Consider the following 24786-nt stretch of genomic DNA (forward strand, 5'->3'; position numbering starts at 1 on the left):
TCAACCACCAGTGCCACCACCTCCACGTGGAGGACCACCCTGCCTACTTGTGCCCGGCGTTCACAGTCAGCAGACCACCCACCCAATGATGGCTCTCTCCTCTGCTCTGGAAGCTGAACCATTTTTGATGAAGCTGTTCTGCAAACTTAGTCTCTTAAGCCAAACTAACCAACCTCCCAATAAACGACGGGAATGAAAATTCTATTTTGAGGGCACTGGTGGAAGAGGCTGGACTTACATCTAAGGGTTGGCCAGCAGGGATCACAGCCACGTCTCAGTGGCGTGTTTGGGATGAGGTGAGGGTGGTGCAGATGTCAATGGATATTTAAAAGGTCAGATCGGTGAGATGGTGCGGTCAGTTTGACACCTTGCCTCCTCCTTAGGTAAATCACCCTTGTGTCCTATGCCTCCTGTCAAATGCTTTAGAAGGGCTTCACCTGAGTCACAGTAACTATAAAGTAAACAATTTTCAGGTCGGAAGGTACTTCCTGTTCCTTCCATCCTCTGAAGACATAGGGACAATGAGTCAATGAGAGGCGGCATGGCTGTGAAGGTAGCGTGCGTGCGTGCATGAGTGCAAGCATGCATGTGTGCGTGCCCGCAGACTAGAGATCAACCTCTGGTGTCCTTCAGGATGTGGCCGCTTTGCTGTTTTGTGACAGGGCCTCTCACTAGTTGAGGGCTTGCCGATCGGGCTAGGCTAGATGACCACGAAGCCTCATCTGCTTTTGCCTTTGAAACTGCAAAAGGACGTGCCACCATGACTCCCTGCTTTTGGTTGGTTGGTTGGTTGGTTGGTTGGTTGGTTGGTTGGTTGTTCTGTAGATTGAACTCAGGTCCTCACATTTGTGTGGTGTGGGGCAAACACCTTCCCATTCTTGAAGGTAGAAATCAGTATTCACTGATTGCACTCAATAACGACTCTTGCCGTTGTCGCACAGCAAGCCCCCGAACTGATTACAGCTCAAAAAGCCGTGCATCTACCCTAAGAAAAGCACAAGCACCGCCCACGGCTCTCCGTCTCACACACAGTAACAGTGCTGTAAACCATTGGTGTAACACACCTGGTTAGGACTCGGACTTTACGACGGTTCAGCCGTAACACTCGCTGACTTTCGTGCAGCTTAAACAAATATTCCATGCTGACCTTAAAAAGGACAATCATTTAGAGTCTCAACCATAGAACCTTAATAAATATTCATTCTTTCATATTTACTTTGATCAAACTGCACCATCACTGCTTAGATGCATGGTTACTGTAAAACCTCAACTAGCTAATAAGAGATTTAAATAGGATTAAGAAGGATTGTCGTGGAGGGCAGATGGAGGGGAATATGTGCCTGTCAATCCCCCAGCAGAGGTAAGGTCTGGAGAGTTCTGAGAAGAACACATCATTGGAATATTTCTAGGCTGTCATTAACTTTGTAAACAAAATTGTGGCATTGAGGAATTGCTGAATCAGCTTAAGAAAAAGAAAAGGAAAGAAAAAACAAACCAAAGATTCTACCTTAGTCAAGAGACAGGCACACCTACAGAAATCAAAAGATTATTGTAAGGGGAAAAGAAAGATTCGTCCCTACCTCCTTTCCTTGCCCCTCTCCAGACTGGATCTCATGAAGCCCAGACTAGGTTAGTCACTCATGATACTTTTGAATTCTTGGTCTTCCTGTCTACCATCTAAGTATTAGGACAGACAGAGCCACCACACCAGGCAGGAAAAGATTCTGCCTCAGATTGTAGATCCACAAAGTTAGCTCTGTGCGAGCATTCGCAAATTGTTTACAAATTAATAATAGACCTGCAGCACGGGGAGATCTAAGAACAGGCTGCCCAAGGCCAGCTCTGAGGAGAGGGGACGAGTCTCCCTGCCCCGTCACTGCCCATAGGTTGGAAGTAACTTCTGCTCCTGCTACTACTTCTACTCCATTGGTAAAACAAGTGACCTCTGTTAGAATCCTTTACCATTACAACAAATGACATAGTGACAACGGATGACATTGCACAGTGACATAAATCCCTTTTCCTGAGCTCCATAGCTGTGCCTACATTAAAGGCCCAATCTGGCAGTAAAGAGCCAGTCTTTGTCTGGAGCCCTCTGATCCTTGGGAGTTAAGTCTGCAGGAGCAGATGTAATGGGGGTTGGGAACAGGGGATTCTGACCCTGGAGGGTGAATCTTCCGGGACTGAAGAGGGCAGCTAGGCAGCCCTTCTGTACCCTGACTCAGTGTTCACCTGCATGCAACCTGGAATGCACCAAGGAGGGCTGGAGTCGGACCTTTTCTTTCTCCTTTCATTTCCACTTTATAAGATCTGAACCTAGTTGTGCTTCCCCGTACCACCCCCTATCCAGTCTCGCGCTTCACTCCTAAAAGTAGTTTCAATGCACCCCGAGCACCTTGACGATGTGTAGGGGATCCAGGGCACCAGGCTCAGGCTAGGGGTCTCTCTGAAGAGGGGCTGGAGGACAGCACCAAGTCTTAGAGAGAGCCCTAGGGAGCCTGAGAAACTCTGGGGGAGACCTGGGGGGCCCCTGGGAGCCCTCGGAGCTCTAGGGAGCCTGCGAGAACCTGGGGAATTTAGTTAGCCGAAGAGCCAGGCCCTTGCTCACATCTCCCACCCCAGGCCCGCCGCTCCGCCCTGGGACCCTCCTCCCACTCGCTCGCCGGCCCATACCGGCGTCCAGGTCCCGCCTCCCAGCGGAGAGTTGCCCTGGCTGGTCTGGGCGCCGAGGCCACATGCCCGGCGGCTTCGAAGCTCAGGTCGGGCTGGGTCCCGCAGCCTACTCGGGATTACCCGCCGGCGCGGGCAGCTTACCTCGATCGCTCCCTTGTGAAGCTCCAGCGCCTTGTGTGTTTCGTATCCTAGGAAACGGCCAGGGCGCGCCAGCCCGCGCGCCTAGCCCGCTCACGCCACGCCCACCGAGGGCGGGGTCGAGCTGACGCACCACGCCCACCATCGTAAGCCTCGCCCGGGCGAAGACCGGATTCAGGGAACACCTGGCTAATCTATTATTCTACCTGTCAATCTTTTTTGGTCGCTGTATTTTTTTTTCTAATGACTAATAGTGTTTATTTATTCTTGAAACATTTTTCATTATATAAATTGTCCACTTGAAACTAAGAGGGACTTTCTAGATATTTTTTTGTTGGCTTTCACAATGTAGAAGTAAGGGGACTCAGATCTTGTTAGGAAATAGATTGAAACTGACAAGCTACGTCCCTTTGTTCCACTGGCACAAAGAAGCAACACTTCACCACCGCGAACAAACTCTATGTGACTACGGCTTAAGAACTAGATTTCCAATGATATGCGAATCAAGACAGGAACTAACACACAAATGCTGGACACCTTAAAACTGAATAGATCACGCATCAAATACTGCAGAATAAGCTAAGTCTGCCTTTAAAGGGAACTGTTTAATCCTATGCGAAGTAATTTGCATAGCTTGCCTGTCATATGGCCTTAATAAATGAAGACACTGAGTTGTGCACATGAGACATTCATTATGAGCTAGGACAGGGACAACAAAATAAATCACTGGGGATGGAAGAGGGAGTAACAGTGGCGATGGGCATGAAAGTATAGTGTGATCATGTCGGACAATGAGGACAAGAAGAATAGGCAATGCTCACAACGAGAGAGTTAACTCTTGAAAATCAATTTTTCTTTTCTTTTTGAGATTATACTAAGTATATCCTTTCCTTCCCCTTTCTCCCTCCAGATCCTCCCATATCAGCCTTCTGCTTCTCTTTCAAATTCATGGCATCTTCTCATTAGTTGTTGTTACGTGCAAATACGCATACACACAAATGTTTCTAAATATAACCTGCTCAGTCTGGATAATGTAACTCGTATGCATGCTTTCGGGGCTGGTCAGTCAAAGCCGACAACAGGTGTGCTCTTCCCTGGGGAAGACCATTCCTCCTACTCTGTGTTCTTTGTTACCTGGAGTTCTTTGTGTATGGTTGAGACCTTGTGGTTTACCCCCAATCCTTCCACCCAATCCTCCGACCTAGTCTACTTCGACATGTCTACTGTAAATGTCCTGTCACATTTAAACGGTCATGCCGGTGAGTCTCGTGGCCTCTGACATCACTAGAAGACACAGGCTCACAGCACACCCTCTGGCTCTGACAGACTTTCTACCCCCTCTCCTGCAATGTTCCTTAGATACTGAGTTGTGTCGTAGATGTGTGCACGAGGACACACAACTTTGTGTTTGGTTGCTTGTGGTTTTCTGAAACGATCTCATCTCTTGCAAAGAGATGTTTTCCTGATGAGGGGTGAGGACTTGCCTGGAATTCACCATGTAGCCCAGGCTGGCCTAAAAAGGAGAGTCTTGATTACTTTTTCCAGAATTTGGTTGGCTTGCCCTCAGCTTTACTCTGTTAAATCTTGATTGACTAAATCTGGTTCTCAGGCCGCACTGCCTGGGCCTTGTGCTTGTGCTTTATACACCGCCTTGGGTGCTCTTGTATCTCAGATTCTTACGCTGGACACTTTCTTGGGTCTGTTCTTCTCCCCCCAAGACTTCTTAAGTCTACTTTCATTCATTCATTAAGAGAACGCACAGGGTTAGACAGCGGTGTGGTAAAACCAGGGAGACGAAAGTGTGACAAATGAGTGAACAGCAACTAGTGTAGAGCGAGAGGAGGGGACACTGGTGGCACTGGAAAAAGCCAAGGGAGCCCTGAATCAGGAGCAGGGAGGGAGAAGCAGTGGCCTGTCAGGGATAACTCTGTTAGGCACCACTGGGAAGAGGGTCGAGGTAGGTAAACAGACCTTATTACAGCTTATAGTGAAGCAGGCAGATGAAGGAAAAAGTATGTTGGGCAGGCCTGGTGGAACATACCTTTAATCCCAGCCCTCAGGAGAATGAGGGGAGAAGATTGAGAGTTTTAGGTTAGCCAGGGCTACACGGTGTCTTAAACCTGGTAGGATGATGTATGACTATAAATCCAGCACTGGGGAGGGGGAGGCGGGAGGGTCAAGAATTCAAGGCTAGCCTCAGCTACGTCCTGAATTTCCAGGGCAGTCTCGGGTACATGAGATGATCAATAACATGAAGCAAAATACCCCCTAATTCAAAAAGCCCAAACAAAAACAAAAACAAAAACAAAAGAAAACAAAACAATAACAACAACAAAACCAAAACAAGAAAAAAAAAAAAAAACAACGTTAGATCAGAGAGGTCTTACTATGGGGAAGCCTACTCCCCATATGAAGTATGCATGAGCGGTGAACCAGTAAATTCCCCAAAATGACGTTCCGATTTACATTTTACCTGGGTGAGCGAGCATAGAAGAGGATGGTGCACCAGAGCTTCCAGGAACTAAACCACTACCTAAAGACTATACATGGACTGACCCTGGACTCTGACCTCATAGGTAGCAATGAATATCCTAGTAAGAGCACCAGTGGAAGGGAAGCCCTGGGTCCTGCTAAGACTGAACCCCAGTGAACTAGACTGTTGGGGGGGGCGGCAATGGGGAGGATGGGGAGGGAACACCCATAAAGAAGGGGAGGGGAGGAGTTAGGGGATGTTGGCCCGGAAACCGGGAAAGGGAGTAACACCCGAAATGTAAATAAGAAATACTCAAGTTAATAAAAATAAATAAATAAATAAATAAATAAATAAATAAATAGGATGGTGCAGGACCGAGTGGGATGTCTGGAGGCCAGAAGAGAAGAAGGGGGAAAAAACCGATGGGATCCAAAGAGAGCAGAGAGGTAGGACAGGACAGAGAACGCAGGGAGACATAGGTGTTAAAGCAGACGGGGCCGTCTACCCTAGATCACAGGTGGTGGTGCTATGGCTAGGATGAACAAGAGAGGAAGATCTGAGGGTGAATGAAGCGTGTAAACAACGAGTCTGGTTTGATACTCAATTCAAGACGGCAAGAGGGCGGTTTATAAAGTAGGCGGTTGTAACTTAGCGTCCGTCGGAGGTGTAAATGCTGGGTCTCTGGCGCTGTGGATGAAGCCGTGGATGTGAACATTAAGTTGTAAAGCTGCAAGAAGAACAAAGGTCCGAGGGTCTGGGAAAGCCCGTATTTAAAAAAAGGATAACGGGAAAGAGGAAGCGACAGAGGGATGCGGGGTATTTCATGAGGAACAAGAGGACATCAGGGAAGACAAGAAGAAGCGATGAAAAACCGAGATGGTGTGTGGCAGCTTAGAGTACGGCCCGAGCATCTGCTGGAAACAACCCGCATGCTTAAAGCACGGCTTTATCCCATTGGTGCCACAGGAAGAATCCAGTCTCTCAGCGTTCACTCGCCCTTCTCAAAGGAGCCTGGTGCCCACACAGCAGTCCCAGACCCATCGCAAAGACCAAGGTGACCAAAGGCAAGGCCCACAGCAGCCAGCAGACCAAGGCTTCACCAAGCAGCAGGTCTGAAGGAGAAATGAGATTATCCAGGAACTGTGGCTGGTGTAGTGCTCAGCCGGTAAGTTCTTGGTACCAGCATAAGGACATGAGTTAGGCTTCTTAGAAGTCCCATAAACACCGAGTGAGGCAGTGCAGGTCTACAAACCCAGCACTGCTGCCTCGGGACAGGGGTGGGGAATGAGAGAGAACTGATTCCTGAAGACCCCTGGCTAGCCGGTCTAAGCAGACGGTGCACTCCAGCTCAGTGAGACCCTATCTCAAAAAACAAGATGTAGAACGGAAGAGAGACGTTAAGTTCTGGTCTCCACATACTTATTGTACTCAGTGGGTGAACACACACACACACACACAGATAAACACACATACACACAGATATACGCACACTCATACAAATATTCATACACACAGAGACAGACACACAGACATAGAGAGACACACAGACACATGTACATACAGATACAGAGAGACACACAGACACATGTACATACAGATACACAGACACACACAGGCACATATACACACAGATACACACACAGATACACAAATACACTCACAAACACAGAGGCAGACAGATGGACACAGACACAAACACACGAAGAAATAGAGAGGCACACACAGATACACAGACACACACAGACATACACCAACACAGCACAGACACATATATACACACCAACACCCACAGACACACATATACACGCACCAACACACACAAATGCACGTAGATACACACAAACACAAGCACACAGATACACAGACACACACACACAGGCATATACACAGACACATGGGAGCAGACATTTTACCAACAGTGGGCATAGTATAAAATAACTTCTAAGGGCTACACTTTAGGGCAAGGAATGAAACACCAGGAGTGAGGGTGATTCAGTAATACGTTTATTTTGGTGTTGGAAAGAATGGGCTAAGCCACCAGGTAGCATTGGCTCTAGGTGTTAATACCAGACCTGGGGATTTGAAGATCCTTACAGTTACAGTTAATAGCTTCAGTCTCTGTTAGATGTGAAAGATAAATTTCAGGACTACCCAGGGCTTTTCTTGCCTTGGACTTGGAATTAGCTGTTCTCTAAATACCCTTGTGTTTCCTTTAAGTAAATGTGGGTGTTTGGAAACCCCTGGCCCCCATGGTTTGCATGTAAATTACTACTTGAAGCGGCTTTCTGGCTTTCCCTGGACAGAGTGAGAAAGCGGGTTTTAGCAAATCACCTGTTCATCTGGCCCTCCAGGCTGGCATCGAGTGTCTGAATATGAATTCTATCAAGCAGTTCATTTGTATGGGAATTATTGTAGCAATGCACTGAAGAGAGTCACATTTAGATACACGCCTTAACAACTTGTTCCACAAAGTCAAGATTCCTTTACACATTCATTTATGCTTAGAATACATCCCACAGAAACTGTGCTGTTTGCAAGAGTTACTTCCATTTTTTGTTTGTTTCGACTTATATACCTGAGGTCGGGTACATTTATTTCTAGTTGTATTTAGTTTTAGTGTTTCCAGCCTATGCATGTGGTGGGAGAAATGGGACAGAATGTTTGGAAAGAAAATTACAGGAAGAGCAGCTTGGGCATGGGGGCATTTAGAGTCACAGAAGTGTGAATTCTCCTAAGTTGGTCTAGAGTCAACCGATCCCCACGACACCCTGGAAGGGGTTCCCCAACAATTTAATAAACTGATTCTTATTGATAACTGGAGCTGGTAGTATATTCTTTTGTAATCCCAGGACTCTGGAGACTGACACAGGAGGGTCTTGAGTTCAGGGGTAGCCTGGGTTACGTAGTGAGTTCAAGGATAGCCTGAAGTATAAAGTGAGATTGTAGAACAACATTAGGGGTTAAGAAGGAGGAGCTGGTGAATTTGATCAATGCAGACGTGAATGTCATGGTCAAAGAACAAACAATAAAGTTAACCACCAACCAAATAAACAGCACACTTTGAATACTTAAATGAAAGGCCAGATAGGGCTAAGATGCTCCAGGAAGAATGAATGAATGAAATGAACCATGGTCACGTGATCTGTAATAACCCATTGAACTTGTGTCCCCCTCAGAATGATGGCGCCCATCTCTACAGTTGCCAGGGTAGGAGCTTGAGGTAAGAGACTGCCTGGAACTCAGTGTGAGGCCACTACACTCTCAGCCCCCTCCCTCCTCTTATGATTTTTTATTTTGAGACGCGTGTGATATTGGTTGTCACAAAGCTGAAAGCCACCCAGTGTGGACATGAAAATGCTCATCAATTATACATCTCCGAAGCGTAATATGGAATGGGTTGGAAAAACTTTTTATTTTTAGAAAGGATCAGAGGTAGCCCAGGCTAGCCTTGAACTCACAGTGTAGAAGGTGGGACTTGAACGGCAGATCTTCCTGCCCTGGAGAACCCAGTTTGGGAAGGGGAAATGCCGATTTCCACTAAGCTTTTCTGAGGGTGCACTCTATGGTCACATAGCCCATTGACTTTGGAGTAGAACAAACTTTGAGAGCGATCTAACTTCCTTTCACTAGACCTCTCCTTCCACTGCCTCCCCCTAGTGACACACATACTGGGCTTAAATATTTCTCCCCTCCTCCTCCCCTCCCCTCCCCTCCCCCTTCCCCCCTCCTCCCCCCACCCCCTCCTTCTCCCCCTCCTCCCCTCTTTCTCTCTCTGTATGTGTGTGTGTGTGCGTGTGTGTGCTTATATGTGCAGGTGCACATCCCCACTCCCACTCAGAGGTCAAAGGCGAACACACCAGGCCCCCCCTCTATCGGTCTCTGACGTTACTTCCTTTAGTCACTGTCTGTCACTGAACCTGGAGTTAGGCTGTGGGCCAACAATCCTTCTGTCTCCGCTCCCCACAGCACTGGGGTCACACACACATTTGATGTGGATTCTAGGGATTTGAGTTAGGTTCCTGGCGCTTTAACGGCAACCGCTGTCTCCCTGAGCTGTCTCCTCAGCCTCTACAGGGTCCAAACCTTTAACAGAGAAACACTGGAGACCCAAACTGTAGTACTTGATCGCAATTTTTCAACTGGGCTTACTCCACGCACGCACCATCTTCCCTGGGAAAGGATGTTCATCCCAACTACAATTACGTAGAGTACCAAGGCTATTGCTATCCTTTTTAATTTTTGTTTAAGCTACATATTCTTGTCACAAAGATGTCAGTTTTAAGAAAACTGGGCAATCTTATTTACATGCTATATCAGAAGTAGCCACAAGGTGGCACTGTTCTACAAGCTCCTCTCCCTCTCCCTCCTTCTCTTCCATTCATCCATCCATCCATCTTTCCTTGATTCCTTTCTTTCTAGGCCTCTCCTCTCTCTCTCTCTCTCTCTCTCTCTCTCTCTCTCTCTCTCTCTCTCTCTTTCAATGGGGAAGTTACACAAATCTATTTGTGGAGAAGTTTTGCTTTTTTTCATTCGTTTTTGATTTACTGAATACTTCATATATGAGTACACTATATTTACATTGTTTGCATACCCCCTCCTTCCTCAAATTACTGCCTTGTACTCTCCTAAACTTCTCTTGAATTTATGACCTCCTTTTCTACAATTATTCTTATTATATATATTTTGATACAGGATCTCACTTTGTAATCCATGCTGGGCTAGAGCTCACCAAATAGCCCAAGACAGTTTCAAATCACAGCGATCTATCTGCCTTAGTTTCCAGAGTGCTAGGATTACTCGTGTGAGCCGCCGTGCCTGGTTAGGTATTTGCTTTTTGTTTCTTCTTTAATTGGAAGTGGAGGGTTTTTTCACATAATACACCCTGATTACAGCTTCCCTTCCTCTGTTCTTCACATTTCCCCCCTTCCATCCAGATCCACTCTCTTTCTGTCTCTCATTAGAAACAAACAGGGCTCTAAGGGATAATAACAAAATAAGGTAAAATAAAATATAATATAGCAAGATAAGCCAAACACTAACACATCAGAATTGGACAAAACAAAGGGATACAAGAAAAGGAACCCGAGAAGACATAAGAATCTGAAACTCAATCAGGAATCCCACAAAAACACCCAACTGAACGCCATAATGTCCATGCAGAGGACCTCGTGCAGACCTGTGAACGCTCTGTCTCCCTCTGTGAGTTCAGATGAGCTTTGCTCAGTTGATTTAGAGAGTCTTGTTTTCTTTGTGTCCTCCCTGCCCTCTAGAGTTTACACTCTCTCTGCCTCCTCTTCCTCAGGGTTTCCAGAGTCCCGAGGGGAGAGATTTGGTGGAGACACCCATATAGCACGAAGGGTTCTGAGGTCTGTCAGTCTATGCACATTATCTGGCTGTGGTTCTCTGTATTTGGTCCTGCCTGCTGCAGGAGGGAGATTCTCTGACGATGGCTGAGCAAGACAGCGACCTGAGTATAGCAGAGTGTCATTAGAAGTCATTTTGTTGATGCTTCCTTTTAATAGATCAGTAGTGTTTTGGTTACCCTAGGTCCTGGAGCTATCAAGTCTAGGTTCTTGGTCAGCTGTGGGAGTTTCCTGGTGGAATTGTTAGGGTCACTTATACATACTAGCATATCACTTGCAAACAAAGATACTTAGAGTTCTTCCCTTCCAATTTGTACCCCCTGATCTCCTCCAGCCCGTTGTCTATTGCCATAGCTAAGACTTCAAGTGCTATACTGAATAGGGTTGGAGAGATTGGACAACCTTGTCTCAGTCCAGATTTTAGTGGAATTGCTTTGAGTTTCTCTCCATTTAAGTTGATGCTATGGGCTCCCTGTAAACTGCCTTCATTATGTTGAGGTGTGTCCATTGTATCCCTAGTCTCTCCAGAACTTTCATCACGAAGGGGTGTTGAATTTTGTCAAAGGCCTTTTCTGCCTCACGTGGTTTTTGGCTTTCATTTTGTTTATGTGGTGGATTACATTGATGGATTTTCATATGTTGAACCATCCCTGCATCCCTGAGATGAAGCCTATGTGATCGTAGTGGATGACCTCTTAGATGTTCTTGGATGCGTTTTGCAAGTATTTTATGAGAATTTCTGCATCTATGTTCCTAAGGAAAAGTGTCCTGTAATTCTTTCTCTGTAGGATCTGCATGTGGTTCATGTATCAGGGTAACTGTGGCCTCATAAAATGAAATGGGCAATGTTCCTTCTGTCTTATTTTGTGGAATAATTTGAGGAGTATTGGCATTAACTCTTCTTTGGTACAATTTAGTGCCGAAACCTTATGGCCCTGGCCTTTGTTTTGGTTTTGTTTGTTTTCTTCCCATTTAATGACTGCCTATATCTTACTAGGGGCTATAGGTTTGCTTATCTGATCTTGATAAATGGCATATATTGAGAAAAATATCCATTTCTTTTAGAGTTTCCAATTCAGTGAAGTGTAGGTTTTTAAAATATGTCCTATGATTCTCCGAATTTCCCCACCGTTAGTCCCCTTCTCATTTTTCATTTTGTTAATTTGGATACTTTCCTCACTGCCTTTTAGTTAATTTGAATAATAATTTGATTTTCTCAAAGAAAAAACCCAACTCTTTGTTTTATTGATTCTTTGCATTGTGTTTTGTTTCTATTTTATTAATTTCAGCCCTGAGTTTGATTATTTTTGTCATCTCCTCCTTTTGGGTATGATTTCTTTCTTTCTTTCTTTCTTTCTTTCTTTCTTTCTTTCTTTCTTTCTTTGTTATTGTTCTAGAGTTTTTGGTGCGGTGTTAAGTTGCTAATATGAGATTCCCCAACTTTTTAATGTAGGCACTTAGTACTATGAACGTGCCTTTTAGAACTGCTTTCAATGTGTCCCATAAGTTTGAGTATGTTGTGTATTTATATTCATTCAATTCTACACAGCTTTAAATTTCTTTCTTAATTTTTGTTGTGACCCATTTTTTCATTTATTAGTGAGTTTTTCATTTGCATAAATTATAAGCGTTCTGTGGTTTCTGTGGCTGAAATCCAGTTTTAATCTGTGTTGGTCAGGTAAGATCCAGGGTGTATTTCAGTTTTCTTGTAATCAAGGAGATTTGCTTTGGTCTAAGTATGTGGTATTTGGGAGAAAGTTTCATGAGGTCCTGAGAAGAAGACATATGCTTTTGTGTTCAGATGAAATAGTCTGTAAATATCTAGTCAGTCCATTTGGGTTTATGGGATCAGAGGGCTCCAGCATTCCTCCGTTTAGTGTTTGCCTGAATGACCTGTCTTAACCACCTAGCCATCTCTCCAGCCCCCTGGATGACCTGTCTGTTGGTAAGAATGGAGTACTGCAGTCTCCCACTGTTAGTGTGTGACGGTCAATATGACATTTAAGCTGTAGTAGTGTTTCTTTTATGCATTTGGGAGCCCTTGTGTTTGGTCATAGATGTTAAGAATTGCAATGTCCTCTTGGTGAAGTTTCCTTTGATGAGTATGTAGTGTTCTTCCCTGTCTCTTCTGATTAGTTTTGGTTTGCAGTCTATTTTGTCAGATATTAAAACGGCTACTCTAGCTTGCTTCTCAGGATTTTACTGGAAAATCCTTTTCCATCCTTTTACCCCGAGGTAATGTCTATCCTTGAAGTAAAAGTGTGTTTCTTGGATGCTGCAGAAGGATGGATTCTGTTTTTACATCCATTCTGTTAGTCTGTGTCTTTTTAGTTTGGAATTGAGACCATTGATACGAAGAGATATTAATGAACAGTGTTTGTTGATTCTTGATATTCTGTTGTTGTTGTGGGACTGTACATGCGTGCATGCATGCGCGCAAGTTTCCCCTCTTTTGATTGGCCAGTCTGGGATTATTTATTCTAGAGTGTGGTTTAGCCTCTTTAGGCTGGACTTTTCCTGCTAGCGCTTTCTATAGGGCTGGATTTATTGATAGTTATTGCTTAAATTTGGTTTTTATCATGGAGTGTCTTTTATTTTCATGTTTTGTGATTGAAAGTTTTGCTGGGTATAGAAGTCTGAGATGGCATCTCCAACTGTCCAGGCCCTGCTGGCTTTTGGAGTCTCCATTGAAAAGATCTACTAGAATCATGCCTAGTAGGTCTGCATTTATACATTGCTTAGTTTTTCCCCCTTGCAGCTTTTAACCCTCTTTCTTTGTTCTGTACATTTAGTGTTTTAATTATTATGTTAGGAGGGGACCTTCTTTTCTGGTTCCATCTATTTGGTGTTCCCTGTATGCTTCATGTACCTTGATGGGCACCTCCTTCTTTAGGTTAGGGAAATTTCTTCTGTGACTTTTTTTTTTTTTTGAAACTATTTTCTGTGCCTTTGATCTGGGCCTCTTCTTCCTGTTGATTTGGTTTTTTTCATAGTATCCCAGATTTCCTGGATGTTTTGTGCCAGAAATTTTTAGATTTTAACATCTTCTTTGGCTAAGTTAACCATTTCTCCTATCGTGTTTTCAATGGCTGAGATGATCTCTCTTCCATTTCTTGTAGTCTTTTGGTGGAGCTTGCCTCTCAGGTTCCTGTGTTGAGTTCTTAAACTTTTCATTTCCAAACTTCCCTCAGTTTGGGTTTTCCTTATTGATTGAATTTCCACCTTCAGGTGTTGAACTGTTCATCATTTCCTTCCACTGCTAGTTTGTGGCTTCATTGATTTCTTTAAGAAATTTATTCATCTCCTCTGTAAGTAACTCTACTGTATCCAGAATGGCTATTGTAAAGTCTCTGTCTCGTGCCTTAGCTATGCTGCAATTCTCAGGTTGCGCTGTGGTGGGGTTGCTGGGCTGTAGTGAAGAGAGATCATCCTGGCTGACACTGATTGTGTCTTTATCCTGACATCGAGGCGTCTGAGACTGGGACAATTTTAATTCTAGGTGCTGATATCTGGTCTCATCTTGGTTGTGGGTGTCTTGTTGTTTGGTTTCTGTCAAATTCTCTAGTTCTTAGGAGAGCATGTGGCTGTGTGTTGCCTGGTAGGAAATTCCAGGATCCTGCCAGCTGTGACCAGTAGGTAAAATGTGTTTCTAGGTTTTGAGAGCTGACATTTAGGAGTGGGAGTGGTCTTGGAGGGAGGCTCCGGGGGTCCACAGGAAGGAGGAAAGCAGAGCATTTCACCAGGATCTGCTTAGTCTCCTGGGAATAGGGGCGGAGTGACAGAGACCACAGCAGGTGGTCTGCTATAGAGCTGGGGATGACACTAAGGGAATGGATTTGGAAGAACGGAGGGAGAGGTGAAGTCTGCCTTTAGCCTTCCTGCTTCTCTGGCAGGAGTGGTGAAATTCTTTTCCGAAAACCATTTGCAATAATCACCTGTCTTCTTAAGAAAATCAATGTTCTAACATGATTTTCTAACCGTAACATGTTACGGTTTCCCTGATCAGGAATGGGTTTCCCTCAGATTCTTATTGATAATTAATCATTTGCAATAAATGTAATAAAGAATGATTAAGTAGATATGAAACTATTAACATCCAGTGGGTGACTTTTCTATTAATCTGTTTCACTTTATAAACCATATATAACCATAGAATGTAAGAAAGTCAAGTAAACTATGTATCTCCCTACAGCTCATTTTGGTATCATTAAGATTTTTCTTTTTTAAGTTAACCTTTCTTAAAATTGAATTATAATTATATATATATTTATATATATTTATTATATATATTATTTTTATTTATTTTATTATATATATATTTATTATATATATAAATATATATTATATATATTTATATAACATCACTTTACCCATTTCTGTTTCCCCCCTTTAACCCTTCCTTAACCCCTACATTCTCTTAAATTTCTGGCCACATTTTTAGGTTATTACACACACACACACACACACACACACACACACACACACACGTATATATGTATGTATGATTATATGTAGGTTCATATATATATAAATATAGCCAGCTGAGTCTGTATCTTATGTATATATGATTTTAGAGTTGACCACTTTGTAATGGAAAATCAATTTGGTGGTTCATCTGGAGGACAGGCTAATTCTTCCTCTCTGCAGCCATTGGCTGCCTGTAGTTCTTGTCTATGAATGTAAAGTCCTGAGATTTTTTTCCCGTTCCTTGTCAACATGTCTGTTGGTGTTGTCATCTTGAGGTCTTGTTTAGGCAGCCACGTCATTGAGGAGTTGTGAAAGTAGTTTCCCTCTCATTTACAGGAGGAACAATTTAGAGTCCCTGGCTCTTACAATCTTTTTATCCCTTTTCTAGGATGTTCCCTGAGCCTTAGGTGTAGGAGTTGCATTGTAGATGTATCCACTGGGGCTGCACTCCCCACAAGCCATTCATCTCTACACTATGACCAGTTGTGGTTTTCTGTTATGGTCTCTGTTTTCTATACACAGAAACAGAAGGGTGAGTTCTATACTTGAAAGGATGTGTTTAGAGTGCAGTTAGAAATTATGGCACTTTAATAGAGAGGTTCTCTTCTAAGTTCTACAACCTCACGAGCACCAGATCCTTGGCTAGATTTCCCTTCTGCTAAGTGTCTTAGTGAAGGTTTTACTGCTGTGAACAGACACCCTGACCAAGGCAACTCTTATAAGGACAACATTTCATTGGGGCTGGCTTATAGGTTCAGAGGTTCAGTCCATTATCATCAAGGCAGGAGCATGGCAGCATCAGGCAGGCATGGTGCACGCAGAGCTGAGAGTTCTACATCTTCATCTGAAGATTGCTAGTGGAAGACTGACTTCCGGGCAGCTACAATGAGGGAGGGTCTTAAGCTAACACCCACAGTGACACACCTACTCCAACAAGGCCACACCTCCTAATAATGCCCCTCCCCCCCAAGACCAAGCATATACAAACCATCACACTAAGTAAGTCTTAAGTCCAATCACGCAGCTATTGGTTACCACCAAGATATGTATGCCACTATTGCTTACCATGCTGGCCGTTGTTGTAGTCCATAGACATCGAAGCAGGGCAGGGCTCTCTGGTATTATGGAGATTGTGGTCTCCTTATCATAGACCACAGGAAGAAGGCTTTTCAGGTTAAATCCAGGTCAGATCATCTGAGTCACGTGTTCTAACGAACACGTTTGGTGTTGTTTTATTTTATTTCTTTTTTGCAATGTTGGAAATTGAACCTTGTGCAGGCTGATCATCCTGTACTTCCCAATGCGGATACTGTAAATTGACAATAGTGATTGTTACATATTTATAAGGTACAGTGTGATTTTTTTTTTTTGTTAATCGATTATTTTGGTGAACATATCACTATGTAGGCAGGGCTGTCTAGTTCTCAGTATCCTCTCACTCTACCTTCCAGGAGCCGAGATTACGGGCACCCACCACCACAGCCTGCTCACAATTCGGCATACAAATTGTATGTGTAACGACTAGCCAAGGGACTTTGACTTTGGAATCACCTCAAACACTTATTCTGTATTTAACGCTTGTAGCACTCAAGAGTTTCTGTGCTCATTTTAAAATTCTAAGTAAACCTTAAATCTTAAGAGAAGTTTTAGATTTACAGAGAATTGCCAAAACGGTGTGCTATTGTGAATATCTTAACATTTCTGTAGCACACCTGTCAGGGCTAATTAATTAATATTGGTACATCAACATTAAAGACCGTCATTTCTTTCTCTTCTCTTTTTTTTTTTTTACATTTATTTTTGTGTGCGTGTGTGCATGTGTTCGTGGGTGCACGCATGCGTGCGTGTGTTCCACGTGTGTTTGGATGTCAGAGGACAATATACAGGAGTTGGTACTCTCTACTCTTTGGATCTCAAGGACGGAACTCGGGTCATCAATCTTGGTGGCAAACACCTTTACTGCTGAGCTCTCTGGCCCGCCACGTATTTTCTTTCTTTTGTTTCTTAGAACAAACAGGAAACCTTTTATGCGTTTATTGTGCAGGGCTAAGGGTGGTGTGCTTGTGAAGGTTAGAGAGTGACATTTGAGGGTCAGTTCTGTCATTCCATCCTGAGTCTAATCATCAGACTCGACGCCAATCATCTGACATGGTGGCATCTTGGTGGCTCAAACTAAAGCCCAGAGTGTTTATCTTATGTTCTTTTGTGGTCCGGATCTCATCAAAAATATGAATGGGTTCTCCTACCGCTCCCATGACGGGATGCAGCAGTTCATGTGATGGCAGTTATGCAGTACACCTCCATGACAGATTTGGAGTCGCCTGCGTCTCTCATCCAAGCCGCCATGATGCCTAAGAGAAGGTTAGAGCAGACGGAGCAGCGAAAGTGGAGCCCAAGCTCTGCTCAACTCCGGAGGCTGTCGGCCAAGCCTGCCCCTGCTAAGATGGATGTGAAGCCGGAAAAGGCCGCGTGAAAGGATAAATCCTCAGACCAAAACTGCAAACAAAGGGGACTAGAGCTTCAAAGGGCAGACAGGCGGAAGTGGCTGACCAGCAAACCACCCATCTGCCTCTGGAAAATGGAGACGGAAAACCAGAGTCCAGCCTCTAAAGAAGAGAAAGAAGCCAAGTCCGACAAAGCATTATTACATCTGTCAGAGGTCCCAGTTTCCCTTGTACAATCCAAAGGAAATTTTTTTTAATCAACTATTTTGTAACTGTGAGTTTTTTTTTAGTAGTTCTAGAAACATTTTTAAAATGTGAGGGAATCCCACTACATCCCATTTTTTTTAAAGTGTAAAAAAAATCTATTTTTAAAGAAGTTAAATCATTTGCTGGTTCTTTATCTTTTCATATAACCAGAAAATAGCAGGATACTGAATTAGGAGAGTCAGTGACTGTCTCGGGGGTCACCATAGCATTCCATACAGAGGGCTAGTTTTATATCCTATGAAACAAAGCATACTAAATGGCAATTTGGAGTCTCAGTTGTGTATTTGTGTATTTTCAGTTACATCTGGTCTCGTATTTCTAGTAGACCCGTTTCCTAAGAAAACCAGTCTTTGGTCCTTGCCCTGTCAGAACTATAGCATCCCTGGTCATGGCAGTCCCTTTTCCTAACTGTTGCATGCTAATAATGTGCTGAGAACGATGGAAATTTTGAGTATGTTCTACAAGTGGAATAAAATTTCGAATCAGTGGAATTGAGGATTATGAGCATTTGGTTGTTATGTGAGATCTGACAGAAACTTGCCAAATCGGCGACTGGAACATCACTGGAGTAAGTTAAAGAGAAACATTCCTGTAAGTAAACACAATGTGACCCTTCAGAGTCTGGGTATGTGTGTTAAGAATGGAAATGTCTGTGTACTTTGCTCCTCGACCAGTAAAATCTCAGCTGTGGGAGAGAAGAAAGAGCATGCATTATATTGAGATGTTGTGTGTGCAAATTCTTCAGGATATTTAAAATAGAGATAGCACTTGCTCTCGTAACTTTAATTTTTTTTGCATATTTAAGACACTTGATCACAATTTTACATGGCTTCCTGGGGACATTCTCTGCAGTGTTCTTCACATCATCCTGATTATCTGACTGTCTACAGGGAATTGGCAGGACAGACAGACAGACAGACAGACAGGGAAACACTTTTTCAGCCTTATAAAAGAAAATCTAGCTGCATGCTCTACACAGAGGACTCCTGATGAAGTAAAGCAGCCACAGGAGAAGGTACCAGGAGATGCCACTATGGCGATGCCTCTAAAACGCCATAGAAGAAAAAGAAGGAGGAGGGTGCCAAGGCTAAAAGGGCCCTGGGGGATAAGGAGTTCACGTTTGGTAGTTACAAAGTTTCAAAAACTGTTTGCAAACCTTTCCCAAAGGACTTCTTTACTTCTAAAGAAGTCCTTTCATTTCCCCCTCTAAGAAGGGTTTACACTGTAGCTACAACATGTTGATCTTTTACTGGCGTTCATGCTTGCTGATTTTTACAGGATCAGGAATGTCAGTTAACAGCATCTGGGCTGAATGGCATCGAAGACCTGGGTCCTTCCACACCTAGCCCATGCTGTTCCCAGGAAGGGGTTGTAGTCAGATAGGGTCCTTATTTAGAAGATCAAAAGACAGCAAACCCCAAACACCAGATTAGAACAGACAAAACATCTCTAGAGGACACTTCTGGGATCTCAAAGGTCCCAGGGGAGGGCTGGGAACCAGAGACCTGACCTGTCAGCAGCAGGTGCGCGGCTGTCCAACTCACCTCATTCCTTCCACTGATCAGTCCTGAGTTTGTCCTGCTTGGGAGGAAGTAATAAATTATATCACCTCAGGTATGCTGCTTCTGTCAAAACGACCGTGTGGAACTGATCGCTATCAATATGTCTCTAGGGCCACTGATTTTGTTTATAGTTTTGTTTGTTGACTTAGAAATTTTTACAGTAACATGATATTCAGTCACTGCCCCAAATGAAGTTCAAGGGCCCTGAAATACGATTTAAAATCTACTCAAGGGACACAAAGAAACTAGAGCTGGATAAAAATGTACTTCGCATCTCTAGCCTCTTTGATTTCTTAAAATGAAGAATTCTCTAACTAGGTCACAATGGGATTTTGTGGGGTATGTTTTAATGAAACAACTCCAGAAATCTATGCATCTCTTTTTAAGCATGAACAATAACTCTGGCCTTCATATATTAAAAGTAGTCTTTGCATAACCTTCCAGGCATGGCTTTTGTAGGACAGCACTCTGAGGTTTTACAGGTCTCTGATATTTAAGTACATTTCTAGTCCTTTAGAGAAGAAAGTTTATGGCATTAACTTTACCAGTTATATACATTAAAATTTAACTCATCATGCAGATAGAAATTCTCATGAACACACGCAAAATAGAGTTGAAGGATTTTAGATGTTCCACCTCTCTAGACTCAATTAAGTGACAGAGGTCTATTCATACTCTGTCTTGTTTTATTCCAAGAAACCCAAAGAATTCACATTTTAAAAATTGAAATAAAAAAGTATAATGAGACACCATATCTTGTGTGCAGACTTTGTGTGTTTTTATAATTGTGCACCCGTCACCACAATCTGGCTCAGCCTGCAGATTGTTCACAGTCCCCTGACGTCCTTGGAGCCAAGAGCAGCCAGGTACTTACCTTCTATCCAAAGTAACCCTCTGTATAATCTCACGAAACCCGACTCACGGAGTCTGTGCTTTTTTATGGCTTATGGCTTTTCCTCAACATACAATTTTGGAAGTTCACCTGCATCGCCATGGCTCACCCTTGAAATCATTGATCATATGAAGCATGGGTCAAATTGCCAGCCTTCACTCAGACTCTTGTTGGCCTGTGTTTGGTTAGTACGACACTGCCATGGTGATGATCCCTTGTGCATTTTGTGGAAATATATTTTTAACTGTTTGGGGTGTCTGCAGAATATCTGGGTCATAATGGGTAGGGGTTGAATGGTTTGCTTCAGACAGGAGCTGCGTTGTGGGAGACTCTGTCTGCTGTGCTTGGGACTTCAAACCCTTCTTGATTTTGCCAACATTAATCATTGTCCATTACAATGAATTGGCCATTCTACTAGCTATAAAAACCTCTGTTTAATTACATCTTCCTGGTGATCAATAAGACTTGCCCTGCGTATACATAACTTAATGGACAAACTAACATAATTATTATTTTTAACTTTTCATAAAACTTCTTCCAATCTGCAGTTGACCTGCTCCAATCTGTGGTGGGGTTTGGTTTTTGCCTGTTTTAATTTCAGATGTTTAATTTTCGGCTCTCGCCATCTTCGTTTTGGCGTTTTGGTTGTATGTATTTAGGGGGTAAAGCTTGACAGTTGGACTCACTTACACACCGTGTAATAGCAAGTCGGGATAATCGGTACACCCAGGTCCTCCATCGCTGGCCGTTCCTCGTGCTGGGAGCCATTGGGTTCCCTTTGTCGTTCTTGCAAAGTGTATTTTAAATTGCTGCTCAGTGTGCCTGCCCTGCCCTGCTGTCCAGCACTAGAGCCGTTCCTCTAGAGAACATACAGTACCGTAAGCGCTGTAAGTACCAGATTTTGTTTATGTTTTTCTCTTCCCTTCCGTCCTTAGCCTCTAGAGACTATAATCTCTATTTCTACGAAACCGGTGTTTGACGTTTCTACCCATAAGCTCATGGTGTCCTTTTGTCTTTCCGTGTCTTACGTCGCTCAGCGTAATGCCACCTCATTCTATCCAGGTTGGGACAAATGATTTTATCCTTCAGTGGCTGAGTGATACTTCAAGTGCATGCTATCACATTTTCAAGATCTATTTCTCTAACAATGGCCACCTCAGCTTGATGCTTCATTTTAGTTAATGTGAGCAGCAGAGCAGCAAAGAGAGGTACAGGTCTTTCTGACATTAATTTTGTTTACCGTGGATATATCCTGTGGCCATTATGTTATAATAGTGATTTTTATTATATTAAGCTTCTTAAGGATTCTCTACACTGTTTCCCATAAGGGTCATGATAACTTACATCTATCTATCTATCTATCTATCTATCTATCTATCTATCTATCTATCTATCTACCTACCTATCTATCTATATCTATCTATAGAATGAAAAACTATAATGCATATATTATAAATTATAATATAATTATAAATATTATATTTATATAAGTATACAATGATAGTTATACATAATATCTTACAACAAATGCATATATAATACATACATATATTATATTGTAATGATACATATATAGTATTTAATAGTGATATACATAGCACGACATATACCATTCCATTCCATATAAGCATATGACTTCTCTTTTCTGTGCATCTCGCTCACATTTCTTCTTGTCGCTGTCGCTGCTGACTTTACCTACAGCCATTCCACCCAGGGTGGGATGAAATCTCAATGTCGTCTTCAGTTCTTTTTCTGATGCGGATCATTTGTTGCTGTTGCTGTTTGCACATCGGCCACATTTATATCCTCTTTTGAGAAGTGTTTATCCATATCCTTTTCGGCTTCTATCCTCCTCCTCTGATGAGCTGTCAGAGTGCTTAGGGGATTCTGGAGGTCACTCCCTTGTCAGAGGGATAGCCTCCGGCTAATTTAGTGCAATTCCCTCTGTCTGCCTCTGCTCTTTGCTACTTGTTTACAAAACACCTTCCCTGTGGTGACTTCTTGCTTAGTTCGGACCTTTGAAAGAACTTCGGTTTCAGAGAGCGTCCCACTGAAGTCCCTGTGTCTTTAGTTGCTGTGGTGTTTTCTCAGTCCTTGAGTATTTTTAACAGTTGTTGCAAAGTTCTTGTTGTTACTCTCCACATCTGTAACATCTTGGGATGATTTTCTATTGGCAACTTTTTCTCGTAACCTTCAGCTATTTTCTTACTCACTTGCATGTCTAGAAGTGTTTTGCATATGCGCCCTCTACACTCATCAAAGTCTCTTTTACGCCCCCACCCCATCTAGACTGGAACTGAACTCTGGACCTCACACAGGCTGGGCGGGTAAGTGCTCCACGGCTGAGCCTGAGCCCACGCTCCATCTCTCCTGGAAAGCAGATTTTTGTTTTAAGCACTCGTTTTCACTCAACTCACGGTGTTTGTTACAATCGTTTTGTCTTGAGGTAAGATCTCATCATGTAATGCAGGCTAGGTTCAAACCTGTGATCCAGGGAACTCAGGTGATCCACACCCTCCACACAAGCTCAATCTCAGCAGCCATTTTCTGTGCATCTCGCACTGTTCTTCAGATGCATTCATTCATCTCTTTGTATAAGCTCTTTAAAATGTCCAAACCAAAATCAGATGTCGTATTGGGCAATGTTGGTTTTTTTTTTTTTTTTAAGACCCTTAAAGCACAAACAAAATAGAAGAATAGGCAAATGGGTCTATGTCCTTCTCAAATAATCACATTTTCAGTCATTAATTCCGTTTTGTTTTGCTTTGGGATAGGTCTTGCTCTATAACTATGGTTTGCCTAACTTCGTCTGAATAGATCAGGCTGGCCTGAAACTTTCAGGGATCCACTTTACCTCTGTGTCCGTGTGCTGAGATCACAGCCTGAGCCATTACCCTTGGTACAGTCAGTACTTAAATCTTCACAGAGGTTTTTTTTTTTTTCAATTCTTCTTCACAGGGCAGAGTGTTCAATAGCCTGTTTTGAAAGTATCAGCATCTTTCTTATCAAAGATAGGCAGGACATCCTCGGGACACGGTGACTACCCATTCAGGGCTTGACCTCGCAGTCCTTGCTTCCTGGAGACAGCACCTTTATAATCTCATCAAAGATAAGCAATCCTGAAGAGGATATCGTCACGTGTCCTTCTCCGAACTTCCGACTGATAATTCTGGCAAAGGCCAGAATATTGTGAATTAAACTTCGGCTCCTGGTTCCTCTGCAGTGCCTTCCTTCCCTGTCTTTATGTATTCCTCGTGAATTGCAAAACTCTTATGTTGTTTTGATCATGGTATTTGTCCCAGCACCAGAAAAGTGATGACCATCCCCACTTCCTGTTTTACTTCTCTCCCCAACTATTCAGCTAGAGCAGAGTCCCAGCCCGCACATGCGCATACTCACTGTCCTCTCTGCCTGGGGCGACCTTATCCTGTATAGCCACATGCTCAGATCTCTGTGCTTCCTCTCGCCGTCCAGGCTTCTAATTCCCTTTCCCCAGTTGTTTGCTCTTAATAATTAAAAATATTATTTTATGCGCACTGGCGCTTTGTTTGCATGAAGGTGTTGAATCTCAGAGTTACAGTTTTAAGCTGCCATGTGGGTGCTAGGAATTGAACAAACCTGGTCCGTCTAGAAGAGCAGCCAGTGCCAACTTCCCACCCCCTGTTTGTTTGTTTGTTTTTAAAGGCAGGTTCTCACTGCATAGCCCTGGCTAGCCTAAAATTCACTGTGTACCAAGGTTTACCTTGAACTCATTGAGAAGATCCTTCTCCGTGTGGACGCCTGACTTCTTGGACTGTTTTGTATTGCTACGAAAGAATACTGCAGGCTGGATAATGTCTAAAAAGAAAATGTTTTCTCGTGGTTCTGGTGCTCGGAAAGTTCCGTACCAAGTCGCTGGCAGCTGGCACCGGCCTTCTTGCTGTGGTAGAAAGCAAATCCGCTGTAGAGATATGAACAGGAAGTCAGTCCGGAAGCACAGCCCTCAGAATCTGATCTGTCCATAGACGGTTCTTCTCCCAGCATTAGCACACTAGGGGTCATACTCAAGCTGCAGCGTCTTTTTGCCTCACTTTCCTCCCTAACATTCATCTCTGCGAGCCATCTTTGTATCTTCTTGTTGATAATTGCTTGCTGCATGGCCAGTCTTCACAGACAGAACGTCAGCTCAGCCAAGGGCAGGATTTGGATCTGCTCCCTTGCTGTAAAGTTCTAGCACTGGAAGATGTCCTCGCGTGATGTAGAGGCTCCTGACACATGGTTGGATTAACTATACAAAGCACTTTCAAGTGGGACCTGGTATCCGATTGTGTAATTCCAGCTGCTAAGGATGCTGAAACAGGAAGCTTAGAATTTCAGGCCACCTTGCGCTAGGTGGGGAGTTCAAGGCCAGCCTTGGTAATTTAGTCAGACCTGTATCAAAACCATAATGAGCCAGGGGATGGTGGCACATCCCTTTAATCCCAGCACTTGGGATGCAGAGGCAGGAGGATCTCTGTAAGTTTGAGGC

The 24786-nt window shown here is 43.5% G+C and overlaps 1 protein-coding gene across 1 annotated transcript in view; it reads right to left on the bottom strand.

Moving 5' to 3' along the window:
• The window catches only part of Mak (male germ cell associated kinase), a 46226-nt gene extending 43336 nt beyond the window's left edge, over positions 1-2890 (bottom strand). The window contains exon 1 of the mRNA XM_032884649.1: positions 2815-2890. The gene's annotated coding sequence lies outside the window, so the exon portion shown is untranslated. The remainder of the gene's footprint in view (positions 1-2814) is intronic.
• Between the last annotated feature and the right edge of the window lie 21896 nt (positions 2891-24786).

The sequence above is a fragment of the Rattus rattus genome, chromosome 14 (assembly GCF_011064425.1).
Source record: "Rattus rattus isolate New Zealand chromosome 14, Rrattus_CSIRO_v1, whole genome shotgun sequence".
In the NCBI taxonomy this organism is placed as follows: Eukaryota; Metazoa; Chordata; class Mammalia; order Rodentia; family Muridae; genus Rattus; species Rattus rattus.